Source organism: Lynx canadensis, chromosome E2 (assembly GCF_007474595.2).
Source record: "Lynx canadensis isolate LIC74 chromosome E2, mLynCan4.pri.v2, whole genome shotgun sequence".
NCBI classification, from domain to species: Eukaryota; Metazoa; Chordata; class Mammalia; order Carnivora; family Felidae; genus Lynx; species Lynx canadensis.
The window spans coordinates 51,436,343-51,458,515 of NC_044317.1; positions in this window are offsets into that span (position 1 = coordinate 51,436,343).

The following is a 22,173-nucleotide window of genomic DNA, read 5'->3' on the forward strand; positions in this document are numbered from 1 at the left end:
TCAGAGACAAAAGCGTGGCTTTGCGGTTCAGCGTGAGCGCTGGGGCTCCCTCAGCTGCCAAACGGAGACGGCAGCGGCGGCGTCTGGCCTCAGAGCTCACGGAGGGACCAACCAAGGTCACGTCTACCAAGTGCTCTGGGTCGGTGGCCGGCCAACTGCAGCCCTCATGGGATTCGAAGCTGGGATGACCTCTTGAGATCCACATTTTATCTAAGGCCAAAGTGGAAAAGGGCTTTTTCCGTATCTTCCCTCGGACACAGACGCCCAGGCTGGTGCTCCCCACCCGAGAAGCGTTCGGGTCTCGGGGCAACTGGGCAAACAGAGCCTGAGAGGAAGCAGCTGGGACCTGGCAGCTGGGTTTCAGGTGCGGCGGCTGCAGGTGGCCAGGCTGGGGGGGGGCGGGGAGGGGGGCAGGGAAGCTTCTGGCAGCCCTCCTGGTGAGCAGGGCCCTGGGGACGGAGACGTGGCCCAGGCTGGTTGGGCAACACGGGCAAGGGCCAGCCTGCGCCCAGGCCCTGCTCTTGAATTTCAAGCGTGGGGGTGCCAGATGGGGAGGCAAGATGGTGGGGAGGAGTCTCCAGGACTCAGGGGACCCTGGAACTCAAAGTCGCCCCGAACGTTCGGGAAGTACGGGGTGGGTCTGGGCCAAGAGGGGAAGGTTTGAGGGTTTGGTCCAGGATTGGCCGGTGGAGCGTCCCCACCCCTTCCCCTCCTCAGGCTTGGAGAGAAAAGTATACCAACTAGTCCCAGCCAGCCTTCCTTCCCCTCCGCCAAGCCTCCCACCCAGACTGGAATTTCATCATTGGAAAAGAAAAGGCCTGGGGCTCTGGGAAGGAGGTGAGAGGGGCCCGGAGGACGCTGGGCGGAGCGGTGTGGCATCTGCACCGCACGGAGCAGGGAGGGCCTTCCTGGCCTCAGTCTGCCGCCCGCGAAATGGGTATCGTTTGGCTCCGTGAGAGGGCGGGGTATCTGACAGCTGGAGGGACCGAGTTGACTTCGGGGGGGTGGGGGGCATCCGCCACCTCCCTCAGACCTGTGATCGGGAGCCCCCAGAGGATGCGGCCTCTGCTCCTCCCTCAGATTTGCATTCATGTGTTCAGCAAACTTTTTCTGAGAAGTCCAGTCTGGGAAGTGAGGCCAGGGACGGTTTCCTGGACGAGGGGGCATCTGAGCTGAACTGTGAAGGACGTCAGAGCTGAGCAGCGAAGGAAGGAGGGAAAGGGGAAGGGCAGAGGACACAGCCCGGGCAGAAAGACCTGGAAGTGAGGAATTTATGAAACTAAGAGTTCCATTTGGAAACTGCCAAGAAATGAGGCCCGGAGGGGGCGTCTGGCTGGCTCAGTCGGGAGACCATGCGACTCTTGATCTCGGGGTCATGAGTCCGAACCCCACATGGGGTGTAAAATAAAGTCCTGGGGCGCCTGGGTGGCTCCGTCGGTTGAGCGTCTGGCTCTTGATTTCGACTCGGGTCGTGATCTCACGGTTCTCACGGTTCGTGAGATCGAGCCCCATCTCTGCGCTGACATCAGGGCGGCTGCTTGGGATTCTCCCTCTCCTTTTCTCTCTCTTCTCCTGCTCTTTCTTCTCTCTCTCTCTCTCTCTCTCTCTCTCTCTCAAAAGGAATACATACACATTAAAAAAACAAAGTCTTTAAAAAAAAGACTTTAGTCAAAATCATTCATTTAATTCGGTTTAAAGGCAGCGGGGTCCTGCTGCGGTCACAGCGGTGGCCAAGGGGGTTCCACTCTGTCCTCAGGGAGTCTTAGTAACCACATCACATGCTTCCATTGCATGTTGACCTACAGATTCCCGGCCCTGAGGCAAAACAGAAGGAAGGAAAATCCTACCACAACCCCAGAAGAAGAGAACGAGAATATCAGTGGCCGGTCCTCAAGATTCTAGAATTGCACTCCTTTGATGGGAGTGCTTAGGGGTTCTTAGCACAGTCTATACATCTGTATTTTCTTTCTTTTTTTTTTTTAATGTTATTTATTTTTGAGAGAGCGTGAGCAGGGGAGGGGCGGGGCGGGGGACAGAAGATCAGAAGAAGGCTCTGTGTTGAAAGCAGAGAGCCCCATGAAGGGCTCGAACTCGTGCAACGTGAAATCCTGACCTGAGCCGAAGTCGGCCGCTCAAGGGACCGAGCCACCCGGGCGCCCCTCCAGATCTGTATTTTCCAACCTCAGTTGTTAACCTACTAGGCGTAAAACAGTGAGTCTCAAGCAGTCAATCGGGGCATGTGTAAAAATAATTATGGTTTCCTGGTATTTTAACTTAACTGTGGGCGCGCACCTGTTCACACACACACTGCGTTGCCGATAAAATATGAATTCTGTTGTGCGTCGAGTGAGGTAAATTGGACACACTTGGAAAAAATTGTTTTTAATTTTTTTTAACGTTTATTTATTTTTGAGACAGAGAGACAGAGCATGAACGGGAGAGGGTCAGAGAGAGGGAGACACAGAATCTGAAACAGCCTCCAGGCCCTGAGCCGTCAGCACAGAGCCCGACGCGGGGCTCGAACTCACGGACCGTAAGATGGTGACCTGAGCCGAAGTCGGACGCTCTACCGACTGAGCCACTCAGGCGCCCCAAATCGGAAACACTTTGAAAAACACTGGTCTGCGGCCCCCTACCCAATCGTCTCCCCATCTTTTTCTCACACAAACGTCTCTTTGCTTTCAGCCAAGATTTTCTCATGCCAACCCAGGGATCCCCTGTGTCCTCCAGACCCCCAGCCTGGGTCACGTGTCCCTCTAAGCTCCTCCAGTCCCTCGAGTCTCCCATCCCAGCCCTGCCCACTCTGGATGGTCACTGTCTGGGGATAGGTCTGTCCCCACCATTGGGCTGGAGGGTGGGGGCGTCTTCACCGCCGAGTCGCCAACATTGCCCTGCACGGGGCCGGGGCGCACAGTAGGGGCTCTGGGAGTGTGGTCTGACTCTTTCAGAAGCGGGAAGGAAAGGAAGGAGGCAGGCCACTTGGGTACACCGGAGCCAAAAGACTCGGGGCCTTCGGGCATCCAGGCCTGTCTGGGAAGCCGCGGCCTGGGACCCTGGAGACTCGCCCAGACCTTCCCTTCCTACCTTTCTGGTTATTTATTTAGGAGCCGGCTTGTCTGGGCTGCTCTGCCCCGCCCCCGCCCAGCTGCAGGCCGTCAGGTCTCTGGGGCTTGTGGCGCAACAGTAACTCTCGGGTTTCTGGGCCTGAAGGCCCAGAGAGAGGGTGCTGCCCTCCTTACTTCTCCCCACACCCAGTTAAGGTCCTGGGAGCTGGTTCCCAGGCCAGCTGCCCCCTTGTCCTCCACTCCCGGGCCTGCCCCGGGACCCCACCGCTGCCTCAGAGCTTGGGTGACCTGGATGGAAAGACACTGGATGCTTTCAGGGAGTCAGGATAGGATAATGGTCAAGGGTGTGGGGTCAAGGGTACGGGGCAGCGACAGGGGCCCTCCCACTTCTCAGCTGACCTTGGGCGAGGGATTCTACCTCTGAGCCTCATGTCCTCATCTCTGAAGCAAGATGAAAGTCGTATTTACCCCCAGGGTGGCAGGAGAATTAAATAAAACCAGGTGGCTGCAAAAGATAGGCCTTGGCCATGTGATAAGAGGTCAGTATATGGTACATTAGTCTATCAGTATATCAGATTATTGGCTTTTCCCTTTAGAGATCCCTGGTCAGAAGTTCGCCAAGCCATACCCCCCCTGGGGGCGGGGGGGGGGGGTCTGAGGCGAATCCAAAGGAACATGGCCTTGGGACACCTGGGTGGCTCATTTGGTTGGGCGGCCCACTTCGGCTCAGGTCATGATCTCAGAGCTTGGGGGTTCGAGCCCCGCGTCGGGCTCCGTGCTGACCGCTCGGAGCCTGGAGGCTGCTTCCGATTCTGTGTCTCCCTCTCTCTCTGCCCTTCCCCCCGCTCTCAAAAATAAAATATACATTGGGGCGCCTGGGTGGCTCAGTCGGTTAAGCGTCCGACTTCGGCTCAGGTCACAATCTCGCGGTCCGTGAGTTCGAGCCCCGCGTCGGGCTCTGTGCTGACAGCTCAGAGCCTGGAGCCTGCTTCACATTCTGTGTCTCCCTCTCTCTCTGCCCCTTCCCTGCTCATGCTGTGTCTCTCTCTGTCTCAAAAATAAATAAACATTAAAAATAAAATAAAATAAACATTAAAAAAAAACAAATTAAAAAAAAGGAACATGGCCTCGTCAGGAGCTAATTCAAAGGGTAAATGATCACGCAGCCTGTTCACGGTGACTATGTGGGTGTCATCTCTGAAGGCAGCCGGCGCGAAGGACCAGGACGTTGTGAGTCTGGAGTTTTTGTCACCTCCAGCCCCCTGAGGCTAGGGCAGCCCCTGAGTATCAAGTGCTCTCCCCACCTGTGCGGCTGGCCAGCTGGGTCCCCGGAGAAACGTCCAAAGAGCCACCGCTTTACTTCTGTGACCTGGCTTTGAGGGGGGGTCGGGATTTGCACTTGAGCTTGAGATGACGGGGCATCTGAGTTCATCTGAGTGCTGATCAACAGGCTCTGGGCAAAGCCCCCCCCCCCCCCGCCGGAGTTGTGGGGTGGGGAGGACGGTGAACGATGTTGCCACCTTGACCTCAAGTAACGCTTAGTTACCATTTGAGGGCCCATTAGAGACCAGTGGGTCCGATCCCCTCGTGGTACAGACAAGGAAACCGAGTCACAAAGTCCCCCAGGGCATTACTGGCCAAGGCAGAGAAGCCGTCAGCGGGGATGGAGATGGGGTATCAGGCCGGGAAGAGCGGAGGGCACAAACACCCAGAATAACCAGAGAAGTCCGAGAAGGACATCAAGATACCTTCCATCCATTTTATCTTTTTGACCCCAAGGCACCAAGTTAAAAAAACGTATTTAGGGGCGCCTGGGTGGCGCAGTCGGTTAAGCGTCCGACTTCAGCCAGGTCACGATCTCGCGGTCCGTGAGTTCGAGCCCCGCGTCGGGCTCTGGGCTGACGGCTCAGAGCCTGGAGCCTGTTTCCGATTCTGTGTCTCCCTCTCTCTCTGCCCCTCCCCCGTTCATGCTCTGTCTCTCTCTGTCCCAAAAATAAATAAACGTTGAAAAAAAAAATTAAAAAAAAAAAACGTATTTAAAAAATAAATAAATAAGGGGCGCCTGGGTGGCTCAGTCGGTTGAGCGTCTGACTTCGGCTCGGGTCACGACCTCACGGTCCATGTGTTCGAGCCCCGCGTCGGGCTCTGTGCTGATGGCTCATGGCCTGGAGCCTGCTTTGGATTCTACGTCTCCCTCTCTCGCTGCCTCTCCCCCCGCTCACACTCTGTCTCTCTCGCTCTCAAAAATAAAGAAACGTAGAATTTTTAAAATAAGTATACATTTAAAAAAAAATTTTTTTTGGGGGGGTGAAACCGACACAACATGAAAATGAACCGTTTTCAAGCAAACAATTCAGCGCCATTCGGTACAGTGCCAGTGTTGTGCAACCACCACCTCTGTCTAGTTCCAAATCATTTTTGTCACCTCCCCCAGCCCCTGCCAGGGAAACCCGTGCCCATGAAGCAGTGACTCCCCATCCCTGCCCCCGGGTGCCAACACCAGTAATCCACGTTCTGTTTCTGTGGACTTGCCTCTTCTGGGGATCGTTCGCACAAACGGAACCGCACAGTATGTGATCGCGACGGTCTGAGTGTGCGTGTCACCCCCAAGTTTATATGTAGAAACCCTAACCCCCCCCCCAGGGGCGCCTGGCTCAGTCGGCTGAGCGTCCAACTCTTGATTTCGGCTCAGGTCATGACCTCACAGTTTGCGAGTTCGAGCCCTGCAATTTGGGCTCTGTGCCGACAGCGTGGAGCCTGCTTGGGATTCTCTGCGTCCCTCTCTCTCTGCACCTCCCTCCTCTCTCTCTCTCTCTCAAAAAAAATTAAAAAAAAAAAAGAGGCTCCAAAAAGCAGCGTCGCCCCTTCTGCCAGGCGAGGCGACGAGTCTGTTACCAGAACGGGGCCCCCACCTGCCCACGCCATGCCACCAGGCACCCCGATCTCCGACTTCCAGCCTCTAGAACAGCGACCGATAAACTTCTATCGTTGACGAGCCATCCGGTCTGCGGCATTTTGGTAAAGCAGCCCGACCAGACCATGACAGTGAATTTGACATTGGACTTCTTTCAATTAGCAACCCGTAGTTTGGTGTAATTATTACCAACCATTGAACCCTCACCAAATCCTGGGTGCTTCCGGGACGGCACATGTCTCAACCTGTTTGAGCCTCTCAACAAGCCGCCAAAATTACCCTTATTGTGACAGTCCCGTAGACAGAGGTACAGAGAGGCGGCCGGCCCCGCCCAGGGTTCACGCAGCCGGTGAGTGGTCGCACCGAGACCTTTTTCCTTCTCCTTTTACTTTATATTGTATCTGATTATTATTCTTAGCATCTTTGGCCTTCTTACTTTTCACGCCGTGGTAAAATATACATAACCTGAGGGGCGCCTGGGTGGCTTAGTCAGTTAAGCGTCCGACTTCGGCTCAGGTCACGATCGCACAGCTTGGGGGTTCGAGCCCCGCGTCGGGCCCCGAGCTGACCGCCTGGAGCCTGCTTCGGATTCTGCGTCTCCCCTTCTGCCCCTCCCCTGCTCATGCTCGCTCTCTCTCTCTCTCAAAAAATAAGTACACATTAAAAAAAATTTTTTTTAAATATACATAACATGATGTGGACTCTTTTTTTTAACGTTTATTTATTTTTGAGACAGAGAGAGAGACAGAGCATGAACAGGGGAGGGTCAGTGAGAGGGAGACACAGAATCCGAAGCAGGCTCCAGGCTCCGAGCTGTCAGCACAGAGCCCGACGCGGGGCTCGAACTCACGGACCGCGAGATCGTGACCTGAGCCGAAGTCGGACGCCTAACCGACTGAGCCACCCAGGCGCCCCTGGGCTCTTTTCATCATTCGAAAGAGTACAATCCAGTGGTGTTGAACACACTCACGGTGTAGACATCAGCAGTACCTGGTTCCAAACCTGTTTTCATCACACCAAAGAACAGGCAGGATCCGAACTCTGGATTTCTACCTCCAGAGCCGAGGCAGGTGCTCCCCCTCAGCCTCTCGCCCGAGGAATTTCGCGAGTGGGCAAGAACTCCTCCCGTCTTGGGAGTCAGGCCCGCAGAGCGATCGGTAGCTACGGATCGTTTCCCAGGATCTGGGTTCTAGCACCGGAGCGGGCACACCCCACACGGGGCTCCTCTCGCTGCCGGGAACCTTGTCACCGCCTCCAGCCCCTCGCCTCCTGTGACCACGAGGGGGGACCCCTAAAGGGTGCCAGCGCAGAGGAGAACAGAACTGACGGGTCGAGATGGGCCTCGTGGCATCGTTCGAGCCCCCTGAAGCCAGCTACGCCTGAAGCCAGCCAACTGGACGACTTTTCACTCCGACGGGCCGACCCGTTTCTGATTTTGCGGAAGACGGAGGCAATAAGGCTCTCAGGCCCCTGACGTACAAAGGGACCGAAGGGATCCCGTAAGAGTCAGTCGGCTCTAGGGCTCTGGGGGTAAGCTCCCGGAGAAGGGGAAGGCGGCAGAAAACAAGAGCGGGTGGGAACACGGCCCATCTCAGGGGACAGACAGCAGATTATCGAGGTGGCTTGGAATGTGCGATTTACAAGGGGTCGTGGTCATGAGGGAACATAACGCAGGCTGAGGGCAAAATACAAGCTCCCGCCCCCAGGTGGGATCCGTGTGATAGTCTCTGGACACCCCCGGGCTCCCCAAGAACAAACGAAAGGGGTTTCAGTGCTTGCCATGGTGACCTGGGAAACTAAGGCAAATGAAGAGTTAAATCCCCTTACTGCCTCCAGCCCATTGGCACATCCTTGAAACGGGCAGAATGACCTCCTTCTAGGAGCTTAGCTGCCTCGATGAGGACACTTTGCGGGGGGACACAAGAGAATCTTGGCCTAATATTATCCTGACCCCCCCCCCCCCAGGATCCCGTGAGTCACTTGGACGTAGAAAAATGCCTTTGGAAACTTCCTTTATGTCCACTCCCCCAAGATACTCCCCGTTTATGGCCCCTGCTAGCCATCTGAAGGGTCAGACGACTGAGGTTTTACTAAACGGTAATCAATGGCGTTTTCCTAACCCGGCGAGCCCCTCAAAGTCCTGGAAACCTTGCTTCCGAAATACCTGAGAGACTTCCTCTATCCCTGATCCCCTCCCAACCCGAGGGGATAGAATCAGTTACCTGTCACGACCCCAGAGTAGCTCTCCCCGCTCATGGGTCCTGTCTCCGGGCTTTAATAAAATCCCGTTTGCACCAAAGACGTCTTCAAGAATTCTTTCTTGGCTGTCGGCTCCGAACCCCACCATCACCCCAAAACCCCATCATCGGTGGGGTCGTGATGCAACAACCTTCCTGTCACAAGACAGAGGGACAGGCCCCAACGCCGAAGGACCGGGGCCTTGGAAGAATCAGGCAGCCAGAGCCATCCAAGAGTTTAAGCCGCAGGGGCACCTGGGTGACAGGTAACTCGGTCGGTTACGCGTCCGACTTCGGCCCAGGTCACAATCTCACGGGTTCGTGAGTTCGAGCCCCGCGTCGGGCCCTGTGCTGACGGCTCGGAACCTGGAGCCCGCTTGGGATTCTGTGTCTCCCTCTCTCTCTGCCCCTCCTCTGCTCCTGCTCTCTCTCTCCCTCTCTCTGTCTCTCTCTCTCAAAAATAAATACACATTTTTAAAAAAATAGCACACAACTTTACAGGAAAAAAAGAAAAAAAGAGCCTAATCTCTTTGCATTACAACGGCATGCTGGTAAATAGTTAACCACTGGCTCTTTGGGGGTGGAAACAGCCCTGATTTGCAGGTTACCGGTTTCTAATATGACCTTGTCGAAAGCGGAGATCGGAAGAAATACACAGCAGCCCCGGTTAAGCGTCCAGCTCCGGATCTCAGCTCAGGCCTTGATCTCAGGCTCGTGAGTTCAGGCCCCGGGTGGGACTCCAGGCTGGGCGCGAAGCCTACTTAAAAGAAAACCACAGACACCGATGGCCCACACGTTAGGGAGTGTTTCTACCGTGTGGACAAGACAGACATAAATAATCTCTGGCGCAGAGATTAGCCTCCTCGTCACGGAGAGACACATGTTGACCACTGATCGTCTTTGTGTTTAATGTAATTTATTTCATCGCGAGTGCACGTCATTTCATTTCCGGGAACTGGCCGAGTTTAACGACCGGCTTGCAAAATTCCCGAAAGTTTGGCAATCAGCTCTCACAGACGGTTACAAGCCAGCCCCAGCACACCAGGGAGACATCTCCCAGATGAGAAAGAGAAAGCCAACTTTTGCACAAGTCGCTACAAGGCCGTGTCTGGGCCTCACTCTTCTCGCTGAAGAGTGAGCCCCGCTCTTCAGCTTCGAGGCTCCTTTCCAGATGTGGAACGCTTCAGGCTCCTACCTCAGGGCCTTTGCACGTGCTGTTCCCGCTGCTGTTTGCACCCCTGTCCCCAGATAACCACGGATATGGGAAGCAAAGGCAGAAAGAAAGGCAGGTGAGATCGAATTTCCTCATAACCCCACAGCCCACTGAGAGATAGCTACTTGAGATCGAGTACTGAGGTTTATTTTGAGAAAAAGCATACTCACACAAACACGCGTGAGGGGCACAGAGAGAGGAAGAGAATCCCCCGCGTGGCGGTGGGGGGGGGGGGAGCTCGATCTCAGGAACCGTGAGCTCCTGACCTGAGCAGAAACCAAGAGTCGAACCCTTAAGGACCAAGCCATCCAGGGACCCCAGCTCCCAACATCCGACCCACTACGTAACGTTAACATGTACTTACTTTGTGGATCTACTGCCTTCCCCACTTGGAATGTCAACTCCCTTCCCTGCTGGAGCCCCAGTGCCTAGAACGGTACCCGGCATACAGTAGGCGCTCAATACGCAAGTGTTGAATAAGTGAATATATTCTTTTTTTTTTTTTTAAGGAGGCTCTACGACCAACGTGGGGCTCGAACTCACAACCCCGAGATCGAGAGTCACCAGCTCCAGCAACTGAGCCAGCCAGGCGCCCCTGAACGTACCCTTACATTTAAAAAAAAAGGGGGGGGGCAGGATCATGTGAATTACCTCCATAACATTTCACTAGCTGTGCTTACTTACATATGATCGACTATCTCTGGGAAAAAAACCAAGAAACTGGTGGCCCCAGGGCACCCCCCCCCCACCCGGAGGGGCCCCAGGGGGGAAGGGAAGGCTTTCACTGCATCCCCTTCCGGTGCTTTTAGAGATCTGTGCCTTTAATTACCTATTAAGATTTTTTTTCAAGTGTTCTATAAAAAGTACTGCCTCGGGCTGCTGTGGGGAACAGGGATGGAGGAGGGTGAGCGTGGGCTGCGAGGACGCTGGGGCAGTGACCCGAGAGCGGGGACTGGACAGGGCTGCCAAGCCCTCATCGCCTGTTCCAGAAGGCCCCGCCACGGAATGTTCTGCACGAAGCCCTTAGGGGTGCTGGGAGGCGAGGCTTGTCCCTCAGACCCGGCCCTCTTGGCTTGGCCTCTGCGAGCCAGCCGCAGGGCCTCCCCAAAAGGCACTTTGGCCACCTCCGTCCCCGCACCAAAGGATCCCGATAAGACCCACCGCCTCCAACTGTCCAGGGGATCGAAGCTGCGAATCCTTGGGGCGCCCGGGTGGCTCAGTCGGTTGAGCGTCCCGCTTCGGCTCGGGTCACGATCTCGCGGTTTGGGGGTTCGAGACCCGCATCAGGCTCTGTGCCGACAGCTCAGAGCCTTGGAGCCTGCGTCGGAGTCTGTGTCTCCCTCTCTCTCTGCCCCTCCCCTGCTCATGCTCTCTCTCTCTCTCCCTCTCTCTCAAAAATAAATAAACCTTGAAAACAACAGCAAATCTGAATCCTTCGTATCCCGTCTACAAGGGCAGGAGCACCGGACTGGGTTGCACCCCCAGAGGGAGATGTCAGCTTCCTTCCTCCACGTGACAATGATCTGACAGGCGTCAACTCTTTGTCAGGCACCCGGACAGGGATTAGGGAGCTGGGGGGTGAAGGGAGGCCTCGGCAGACACAAAAGGGAGCCCGTGGAAGTAGGAACAGGGTTTTTGTTGTTTTTGTTTTTTTTTTTTTAAGTTAAATCCTGTAAGAATAATTGGTCTGCGATCTGACTGAGAAGGTGCCCTCCTGGTGAGGAAGTGGGAAGGGAGAAGCAGGCGGAGGGAACAGCGAGCGCAATGGCCCAGAGGCTGGGAATGAGCTCAGAGAGTTCGGGAATCAGGAAGCAGGCCAGTGTGGCTGGATCGAAGGGAACCAGGGAAAGTGTCATCAGATGCAGCTGAAAAGACAGGTCTCCATGGGAGTCGTCGACTCTGTCAGGAGCTTGGTAGCATCCCCTCCTCCGGGAAGCCCTCCTTGGCTGCATCAGGTACCCCCATCCCGATCCTGTTCAGCCCAGGCTTGTCACTCTCTAGTCATCGGCCTGTCTCCTGCAATGCCCGGGGTAGGACTGATCACCACTGGGTCCCCAGCCCTGTCCAGCACACACCTGGGTACACAGCAGGTGCTCGGTAAATGACGAGGGCGCATGGAGCAAGCTGAGGGCACAGCACAGGCCAGCAGCAGCCCCTCCCCCTGGTGGAATACGTGTGATATTCCCCGGACACCCCCGGGGGCTCCCCACGAACACAGGAAAGGGGTTTAAGTGCTTGCCGCGGAGAGGGGGGAACCTAAGGCAAACGAAGAATTACGTCCCCTTACTGCCTCCAGCCCATTGGCACGTCCTTGACACGGGCAGAGTGACCTCCCCCCAGGGGCTCGGCTGCCTCGATGGCGACACTTCGCCGGGGGCACTTGCTTCCGAAATACCTGAGAGACTTCCTCTGTCCCTGATCCCCTCCCAACCCGAGGGGATAGGATGAGTTACCTGTCACGACCCCAGAGTAGCTCTCCCCGCCCACGGGTCCTGTCCCCGGGGCTTGATAAAATCCCCTGTTTGCACCAAAGACGTCTTCGGGAATCCTCTCTTGGCCGTCAGCTCCGGACCCCGCGCCCCCCACCTTCACCCGGAAACTTCATCAGTAAACGCCCCGGGAGGCTGACCTTGGCTGCCTCCCTGTCTCCCCTCAGCCTTGCCTCTTCCTGACCCAGGCCTGCGTTCCTGAGCGCCCCATCGGGCTACTGTCTTCCATCCCATCCTCAAAGGCTCCTCTGGGGAGGATTCCCAACAAGGCCAGGGGCCTCTGATGGGCTGCCGTCCAAGGTGAGGGCTCTGAAGTGGTCGGATCAAACACTTCCAGGGCTGCCCTCGGGCCGGGCCAGCGTGGGGAGGCTCAGAGGAGACAGAGATTCCCAGGCGTCGGTGTTCAGGGAAGGAGAATGAAAGGCAGGGTTGAAAGGCAGGGTTGAAAGGCGGGGGGTCCCACCCCAGTGACAGCACGCGATTTTCAGTTGCTGACTCATTTGGGGCCAGAGGCTGAATGAATCTTTTTTTTTTTCCTTTTCTTTTTCAGTTTATTTATTTTGAGAGAGAGAGAGAGAGAGAACCCCAGGCAGGCGCTGCACTGTCAGTGCAGAGCTCGATGTGGGGCTCGAACTCTCCAACCACGCAATCAGACCCGAGGCGAAGCTGGACGCTTAACCGAAGGAGCCCCCACCCCGCCCCCCCGCCAGGCACCCCATGCTGGGCTAATCTTTAAAAATAATACAATATTGGGGCGCCTGGGTGGTTCAGTCGGTTGAACGTCCGGGTTCGGCTCAGGTCATGATCTCGCGGTCTGTGGGTTCGAGCCCCGCGTCGGGCTCTGTGCTGACAGCTCGGAGCCTGGAGCCCGCTTCGGATTCTGTGTCTCCCTCTCTCTCTCTGCCCCTCCCCTGCTCGTGCTCTGTCTCTGTCTGTCTCTCTCTCGAAAGTAAAAGCATTAAAAATAAGATTAAAAAAATAATACAATCTCTTCATGTCGATGGGTAAGATGTAGTCAGACTGTGTAACTCAGAAGGTTCGAAAGGCCTAAAGGGAAAAGTATTCCATTTTTAGGATTTTAAAGGGAGGGGGGAGTACCTTTCAGGTTGGGTGCCGGCAGCTCACAATCTTTTAAACGATATCTGCTGCCCACGCAGGTCCCCTTCCCGGAGGCAACTCTTATTACCAGTTTCACTCAAAATGTTGCTCAAAGGATATTCACTAGGCGCCTACTATGCGCCAGGCACTGTCCTAAGGGCTGAGGATATAATAGAGGGGGCTGGGGAGTCCGTATTTTTTAACGTTTACTTATTTATTAAAAAATGTTTTTTAATGTTTATTTATTTTTAAGAGAGAGAGAGAGAGAGAGACTGTGAGCAGGGCAGGGGCAGAGAGAGAGGGAGTCACCGAATCCGAAGCAGGCTCCAGGCTCCGAGCGGTCAGCACAGAGCCCGACGCGGGGCTCGAACTCACGACCGTGAGATCATGACCTGAGCTGAAGTTGGACGCTTACCTGACTGAACCCCCCCCAGGCGCCCCTATTTATTTATTTTTGATAGAGAGAGAGAGAGAGAGACAGAGGCAGAGTATCCCAAGTAGACCACACTGCCGACAGAGAGCCCGGTGCGGGGCTCGAACTCATGAACCGTGAGATCGTGACCTGAGCCGAAATCAAGAGTCAGACGCTTCACCCACTGAGCCACCCGAGCACTCGGATCAGTATTTTTTTTTTCTTTTTTTAATAGAAAGGTCAGAGAAGATCAAACCGTTTTGAGTGCTGGTGGGGGTGATCTAGATTCCTAGATGCCAAAGGAGAAGCGGAGGAGAGAAGGGGCCCGGCTGGAATGTTGTCCATATCTAGGCAAAACAGGAAGGGTCCCCAGGCTCAAGGGCGACCACGGCGTTTGCCAAAGATAGACACAACAATCTCTCCCGTCCCACACGCTCTTACAGTGCGACCTCGACGTGCCTCCCACTGTGGTTTTTTTTTTTTTTTAAGTGTATGTGTTTCTTTTGAGAGAGACAGAGACAGCGCGAGTGGGGGAGGGGCAGGGAGAGAGGAAGAGAGAGAGAGAATCCCAAGCAGGCTCTACACTGGCAGCGCGGGGCCAACACGGGGCTCGAACTCATGAACCTTGAGATCACGACCCGAGCCCAAACCAGGAGATGGATGCTTAACCGGCTGAGCCACCGGGCGCCCCCCACCCACTCCCACTGAGGGTGTTTTGTGTGAGGGTACGTTCCCTCGCCCTTGACACCGGGCAAACCTTCGCGTCTACGCAGACCAGTAAAGCGAGTGGAGGTCAGGCTTCCGAGGACCAGGTATTTCCCACTTGCTTTTAGGGCGCCCGCTCCTGGAACCCAGCCGCTTGGCTCTGCGGATGATCAAGGAGCCCACGCCGGGAGGTCCCATAAAGGTATGGCAGCCGTCAGCCCAGCTGAGGTCCCGGCCACCAGCTGCCGGCACCAACTCCCGGACGTAGTGAAGATCCCTCCAGCTGTTTCCGGCTCCCAGCCGGGAGTTACCTCCCAGGTCTGCCACTCTAGCCGGCCGAGGCCCCAGATATCGGGGCGCAGAGACGCGCTGTCCTCGCTGTGCCTCGCTCAAATTCCTGACCTACAGAATCCATGAATATCACAGAGGGATTTTTTGTTACGCAGCAGTAGATAACCGGTACACCGAGTAGTGGGAGGAGGCAAGAGGTAGATGGGTGGGGAGGAGTCTGGGAAGGTTTTCCTCTGGTGGGTTCTCTTCTCTCAGTGATGTAGAAAGCAACGTCCCCACTGAGAGTGGGCAGAAAGGGAGGAGACGTAGAGTCTGAGCCGTCTAGGAAACAACTCGAGTCCACCGACGAATGAGTGGATAACCCAAATGTCGTAGGTCCACACAATGGAACATTATTCGCCCTCCATCTTTCCCCGCCTCCATCAGGCTGGTGTGAACGTCCTGGCGGAGGCTTTCGAGAACTCCAGAGCGTTAACAATGCCCACGAGGGAAGCGTCTGCCAAGTTCTTATTAGGCCACGCTCCAGAGTCATTTTCCAGCGTCTAATTGCGATGATGAAGCCCGATTACACGGAAGTCACTGGCGATCACGGAGCTGGGAAAATTGCTCTGAAGCTTCCAGACCTGTCCCATTAGTCTGATTTTATTTGCGCTGACAAACCACGGCTGGTGTCTCGGACCAAGAGGGAGTAGGAGAACAACGTATAGGAGGGAGAGTCCCGGCAGTCTTTTTCGAAGGGTGTAATACGTACGTACAAATAAAATACCTCAGTGGGGGGGGGGGGGGAAGGAAAGGAAATTCTGACGAGGTGGATGAACCTTGAAACATCGCACTAAGTGAAGGATTATTAAGTTTTTTTTTTTTTTTTTTTTTTTTAATGATATTTTTTTTTTCAACGTTTATTTATTTTTGGGACAGAGAGAGACAGAGCATGAACGGGGGAGGGGCAGAGAGAGAGGGAGACACAGAATCGGAAACAGGCTCCAGGCTCTGAGCCATCAGCCCAGAGCCCGACGCGGGGCTCGAACTCACGGACCGCGAGATCGTGACCTGGCTGAAGTCGGACGCTTAACCGACTGCGCCACCCAGGCGCCCCTGGATTATTAAGTTTTTAATGTTTATTCTTGAGAGACAGAGCATGAGTGGGGGAGGGGGGGAGAGGGGGAGACACGGAATCCGAAGCAGGCTCCAGGCTCTGAGCCGTCAGCACAGAGCCCGACGCGGGGCTGGAACTCACGGACTGAGAGATCATGACCTGAGCCGAAGTCGGACGCTTAACCCACCGAGCCACCCAGGCGGCCCCAAAGTTTGGAATTTGAAATAGGGTGTTTAGGGAAGTCCTGGACGACAAGATGACATTTGAGCAGACCCCTGGAATTGTGGGAAGGGCATTCTGGGAAGAGGAAGGATTCTAGCGGGGGGGATGGGGGGGGAAGCTCAGATCAGGACCAGGTTTCAAGGAGCCAATGCACTTCACAGAGTAAGCGAGGGTAACAGCAGCAGCAAATGCAATGGGGACATTAGGCAGGGTGACAGACGGCGTGGGGCCTTGTGAGACCCTGGCTTTTGCTTGGAGACGGGAGCCACCAGGGGGTTTGGAGCAGAGAAGAGATGGGATCAACTTAGGTTTTAACATGGATTGCTGCGACATCTGGGCGGGGTGGGGAGGGGGGGACAGACAGCCAAGGCAGAAGGGAGGAAGCCAAATCTCAGTCACAAGAACTTCTGTCGCGATTGAACTCTTGCCGTGACTCGTGGCTGAGATTTATTCAGGGCTGACGATGTGCCCTGCGCGGCCCTAAAAGCAATTCGGGGCGCGGGCTCGTGCAATGCCTCCCACCTCTTCGACCCTGCTTGACACATGGGCAAACCAAGGCTCGAAAAGATCACGTTGCTTGGCCAAGTTCATTCCTGATGGTTCCATCTACTGATTTATTTTTTGTTTCAAGTGTATTTATTTATCTTGAGAGAGACAGAGCATGAGCGGGGGAGGGGCCGAGAAACACGGACGAAGGACTTGAACAGGTGATTTTCGGAGCAGGAAACTGAACCAGCCGATACACATCTCAGGGGCGCCTGGGGGGCTCAGTCTTAGGTGCAGCGTCCGACTTCGGCTCAGGTCATGATCTCGCGGTCCGTGGGTTCGAGCCCCGCGTCGGGCTCTGTGCTGACAGCTCAGAGCCTGGAGCCCATTTCAGATTCTGTGTCTCCCTCTCTCTCTGCCCCTCCCCTGTGTATGCTCTGTCTTTCTCTCTCTCAAAAATAAACATTCAAATTTTTTTTTTTAAAAAGGAAGTGTTTGTTGAAAGAATGAATAAATCTCCAAAATCACAGTGCGTGTGTATGTGTGTGGTCTAGTGATAACAAAGGCTGTTTTCAGGATTCCAGGACAGCACGTTATTTTATTGTTGTTTATTTAACAATTTTTTTTAATTTTTAATGTTTATTTATTTTTTTTTTAATTTTTTTTTCAACGTTTATTTATTTTTGGGACACAGAGAGACAGAGCATGAACGGGGGAGGGGCAGAGAGAGAGGGAGACACAGAATCTGAAACAGGCTCCAGGCTCTGAGCCGTCAGCCCAGAGCCTGACGCGGGGCTCGAACTCACAGACCGCGAGATCGTGACCTGGCTGAAGTCGGACGCTTAACCGACTGCGCCACCCAGGCGCCCCATTGTTTATTTATTTTTGAGAGCAAGAGAGCTTGGGCAAGCGGGGGAGGGGCAGAGAGGGAGGGAGACACAGAATCCGAAACAGGCTCCAGGCTCTGAGCGGTCAGCACAGAGCCCCACGCGGGGCTCGAACCCACGAACCGCGAGATCATGACCTGAGCCGAAGTCGGACGCTTAACCCACGGAGCCACCCAGGCGCCCCAGATTCACGTTGCAGTTTTAAAAAACAAGGCAGAAAGAAAAAAAAAAAAAAAAAAAACAAGGCAGAGAGGGCGCCTCAGTCAGTTAAGCGTCCGACTTTGGCTCAGGTCATGATCTCGCCTTCTGTGAGTTCGAGCCCCGCCTCGGGCTCTGTGCTGACAGCTTGGAGCCCTGCTTTGGATCCTGTGTCTCCCTCTCTCTCTGCCCCTCCCCCACTACCCCCCCCCCGCGTGTCTCTCTCTCTCTCTCTCTCTCAAAAACAAATAAACATTAAGAAACTAAAAATAAAAACAACACAGAGAGGGGCTCCTGGCTGTCTCGGTCACCGGAGCATCGCACTCTTGATCTTGGCGTCAGGAGTTCAAGCCCCACATCAGGCAAAGAGATTACTTTTTTAAAAATTAAATTTAAGGGGCACCTGGGTGGCTCAGTCGGTTAAGCGGCCGACTTCAGCTCAGGTCATGATCTCGTGGTCCGTCCGTGAGTTCGAGCCCCGCGTCGGGCTCTGTGCCGACAGCTCGGAGCCTGGAGCCTGTTTCAGATTCTGTGTCTCCCTCTCTCTGACCCTCCCCCGTTCATGCTTTGTCTCTCTCTGTCTCAAAAGTAAATAAATGTTTAAAAAAAAATTAAAAAAAATTTAAATTTAAAAATTAAAAAAAATGCTAAAGAAATAAATCAAATACAGAGAGATCCTGTGTGCCTTTTACTGAGTTTTCTCCAATGGGAACATCTTATAAAAGTGGCGTACAGCTGAGGGGCGCCTGGGGGGCTCAGTCAGTTAAGCATCTGACTTGGCTTGGGTCTTGATCTGGCGGCTTGAGTTTGAGCCCCCTCTTCAGGCTCGCTGCTGCCAGCATTGCACCCGCTTGGGATCCTCTGTCCCCCTCTCCCTCTGCCCCCTCCCCCCCACTCACGTGTGCTCTCTCTCTCTCAAAAGTGAATAAATGTTAAAAAAAAAACAACAACAACAACTAGGGGCGCCTGGGTGGCGCAGTCGGTTAAGCGTCCGACTTCAGCCAGGTCACGATCTCGCGGTCCGTGAGTTCGAGCCCCGCGTCAGGCTCTGGGCGGATGGCTCGGAGCCTGGAGCCTGTTTCCGATTCTGTGTCTCCCTCTCTCTCTGCCCCTCCCCCGTTCATGCTCTGTCTCTCTCTGTCCCAAAAATAAATAAAAACGTTGAAAAAAATAAAAAAAAAAAAACAACTATAGTACAGTTGATTCTCTTCATTCGCGGCAGTCATGCTATGTCAAGTTGCCGCAAATGCTGAGTTAGCGAATACTGAATCACGGTGGTGGGCGGGGCGAGGGGGGCGAGGGGGGCGGGGCGGGGGCGGGGGCTGCATACAGTTAGGCTCTGGCCAGCTTCTGGTTACAACATGTTCACGAAACCATTAATATGTAACTTTGTTTTCTGTGTGTTTCTCTTTGAAAACACCTTACATAATATCCCTTGTGGATTCCTTGGCCTTGAACTCAGGCCAACAGCTCTGTAACTCACACCTGAGGGAAGTTCTTCTAACGCACGTAAACATCGTGCACGTTTTCTCCGTGAGGCATAGCCCAGCCTTGTTGCGCGTGGGGACTCTGGACAGCACGACTCTTGGGGGCTGTTTTACACGGGAAAACCACGAACGGAAAGCACAAAAATGTAAAAAATGTGGCACTTAAACAGACCGTGAAAAGGATGCTTGTTTGCCGCGTGGGAGCTGCAAGGGGAAGGCAGACCTGTAGCCCCGTTCAACTTCAGCTGGGAATGTGTGTTGGGCGACTCGAGTTTTTTATTTATTGACTTATTTTTTTCCATTCTGTGCATGTCTGGGAATGACCCGGAAAGTGCCGCCAGTATTGACTTTGGGGGTTTCCGTATTTGCATTCGCAAGTATGGAATCTACAAATCACAAGGACCGACTGTCCGGTATCCCAAGCAGGATGTCCTGACACTGACCGGGTCAGAATACAGAGCATTCCATCACAACGTCTCCCTCACCGACCCCGCATTATCCTGGTGTGGCCACCCCCATTTTCTCTGCTCCGACCTCCTTCTGAACCCCTGGTCACCACTAATCTGTTCTCCAGTTCACGGGTTCGAGCCCCGCGTCGGGCTCTGTGCTGACAGCTCGGAGCCTGGAGCCCACTTCGGATTCTGTGTCTCCCTCTCTCTCTGCCCCTCCCCCACGCACTCTGTCTCTCTCTCTTTCTCTTTCAAAAATAAACATTAAAAAAAAAAACAAAACCCACCATACCCCTTAGCCATCACTCCCCAATCTCTCCATCCCTCCCAGCCCCTGGTAAACCACCAGTCTATTTTCTGTCTTTATAGATTTGCTGCTTCTGCAGATTTCACGTCAATGGATCATACGTTGGTCTTCTGTGTCTGGCTTTTTTTTTTTTATTAAAAAACTTTTTTATGGGGGCGCCTGGGTGGCGCAGTCGGTTAAGCATCCGACTTCAGCCAGGTCACGATCTCGCGGTCCGTGAGTTCGAGCCCCGCGTCAGGCTCTGGGCTGATGGCTCGGACCCTGGAGCCTGCTTCCGATTCTGTGTCTCCCTCTCTCTCTGCCCCTCCCCCGTTCATGCTCTGTCTCTCTCTGTCCCAAAAATAAATAAACGTTGAAAAAAAATTAAAAAAAAACAAAAACTTTTTTATGTTTGTTTATTTTTGAGAGAGAGAGACAGAGCCCGAGTGGGGGAGGGACAGAGAGACAGGGAGACACAGCATCGGAAGCAGGCTCCAGGCTCCGAGCTGTCAGCACAGAGCCCGACGCGAGGCTCGAGCTCATGAACTGTGAGATCGGGACCTGAGCCGAAGTCAGACGCTTAACCGACTGAGCCCCCCGGGGAACCCCTGTCATGTCGTGGTTTTCAATGTTTGAAGATTCGACGACACCAAGGCTGCCTGGATACCAAGGGACGTGTGGCCGCTTGAGGTGACATCTGGGATTGGCTTCCAAATAAGTCCAGGGCCCTGCGTGGGGTATGAGAGCACAGGGTTAACCCGTACGTTGAGGATGAAAAGCAAACGTTCGAAGCAACAACAAATGGAATCAGGGTGTCGAGTTATCTGGCTCGGCCTCTCACACCGGCTCGCCGGCAGCCACAGGGGAAACGATGGCCCTGACCCCAGACAGGCTCGAATCCCGGGTCTGCCGCTCCCCGGGTCTGTGCGCCAGCTAAGTGACTTGGCCCTCACCTGCCCAGCAGGGGACAATCAGACCCCGTCAGAGAACCTTCAAGTTGGGGGCCGAGCGCCGAGCCTTCCTTGCAGCAAGAACTCAGCAGATGGAAACTGGGTGGCCTCCAGCAGGTGACTTTGCCTCTCTGGGCCTCAGTCTCCTCACCTGTGAAATGGGATAGTCCTCTCCCCTACCTTTTGGGGCTGGGGAGAGGACTCATTTGTTCGTTCACTCGTTTAATATTTCTTGAGCGTTTTCTACACATCATTATTGAGTGTGTTTTTAAGATTTTTTTTATTAAAAAAATTTTTTTATGTTTATTTTTGAGAGAGAGAGAGAGACAGAGCAGGAGCAAGGGAGGGACAGAGAGAGAGCGAGAACACAGAACCCGAAGCAGGCTCCAGGCTCTGAGCTGTCAGCACAGAGCCCCACGCGGGGCTCGAACTCACAGACCGCGAGATCATGACCTGAGCCGAAGTCGGACGCTCAACCGACTGAGCCACCCAGGCGCCCCTAAGATTCTGTTTTTAAGTAATCTCTGTGCCCAACGTGGGGCTCCAGCTCGTAACCCCGAGATCAAGAGTCGCGTGCTCTCCTGAGTGAGCCAGCCAGGCGCCCCAAGGATAACTATTTTCTGTGGTGAGGTCAGGAAGGCCAGGCAGGGGGAGGTGACATTAGAGTAGAGACCTGAACGAGGTGAGAGAAGGAGGCACACAAATATCTGGGGGAACTGTGTCCCAGGCAGAGAGAATAAGTGCAAAGGCCCTGAGGCAGGACTGTGTCTGATAAGCTCAAGGAACAGCAAAAGAGGCCAGTGTGCATGGAACAGAGTGTGCAAGGGGCAGAGAGGATGGGGAATGAGGCAAAAGAGGGGACAGCGGCGTCGTTAGGTCCTTGTGAGTGAGGCAAGAGCCGCAGGAGGGATTCCTATGGGATTTTTTTTTCGTTGTTTTTCTTTTTTGCAAGAGAGAGAGGGAGGCAGAGAATCCAAAGCAGGCTCCACGCTGTCAGCACAAAGCCCGACGAGGGGCTTGAACTCACGAACCGTGAGATCGTGGCCTGAGCTAGAGTCGGATGCTCAACCAACTGAGCCACCCAAGCGCCCCGCAGAAGGGATTCAGAGAAGCGAGTGACATCGTGCACTTCCTGCGAAAGGGTTCTGCCGTCGCGTAAGGAACCTTCTGCCCCAGTTAAGGTGACCGCCATGGCCAAGGTGAGGGACGACGGCTCTGGGACCGGGGTGGTGGCTGTGGGGGGTCAGGCTTCGGATACATTCTGAAGGTCAAACCCACAGGACTTCCAGCTGGCTGGGATGTGGGCCGTGCGATGCAGAGGTGAGTCATGAGGCCCTTCAAAGTTTCCAGCCCGCGTGTCTGGAAGGATGTCTGTGCCGCCCTAGAAAGTAGGCGACTCAAGCCACTGAGCATGAGCTGCACACCGGAAGTGCCTGACATGCGCTAGGGCGATTAGAGAGGATGTGGTCGGCCAAGGGCGGGCGTCACGGGGGAAGGAAAGGCACGGCTGACCCTGGCCACCCTTGACAAGACTCAGGCAAGTGCTGGGCACAGAGCCACCCTTGTCTTCCACCTCCCGTTTCCCTCTGGCCTGGGCCGGCCTCTCCCTTGCCCAGGCCGGAAAGAAAGAATTTCTCCCGTCTTTACCTTGAATTCACTCTCAGCCAGGTCGATGAAGCTCCCGCCCC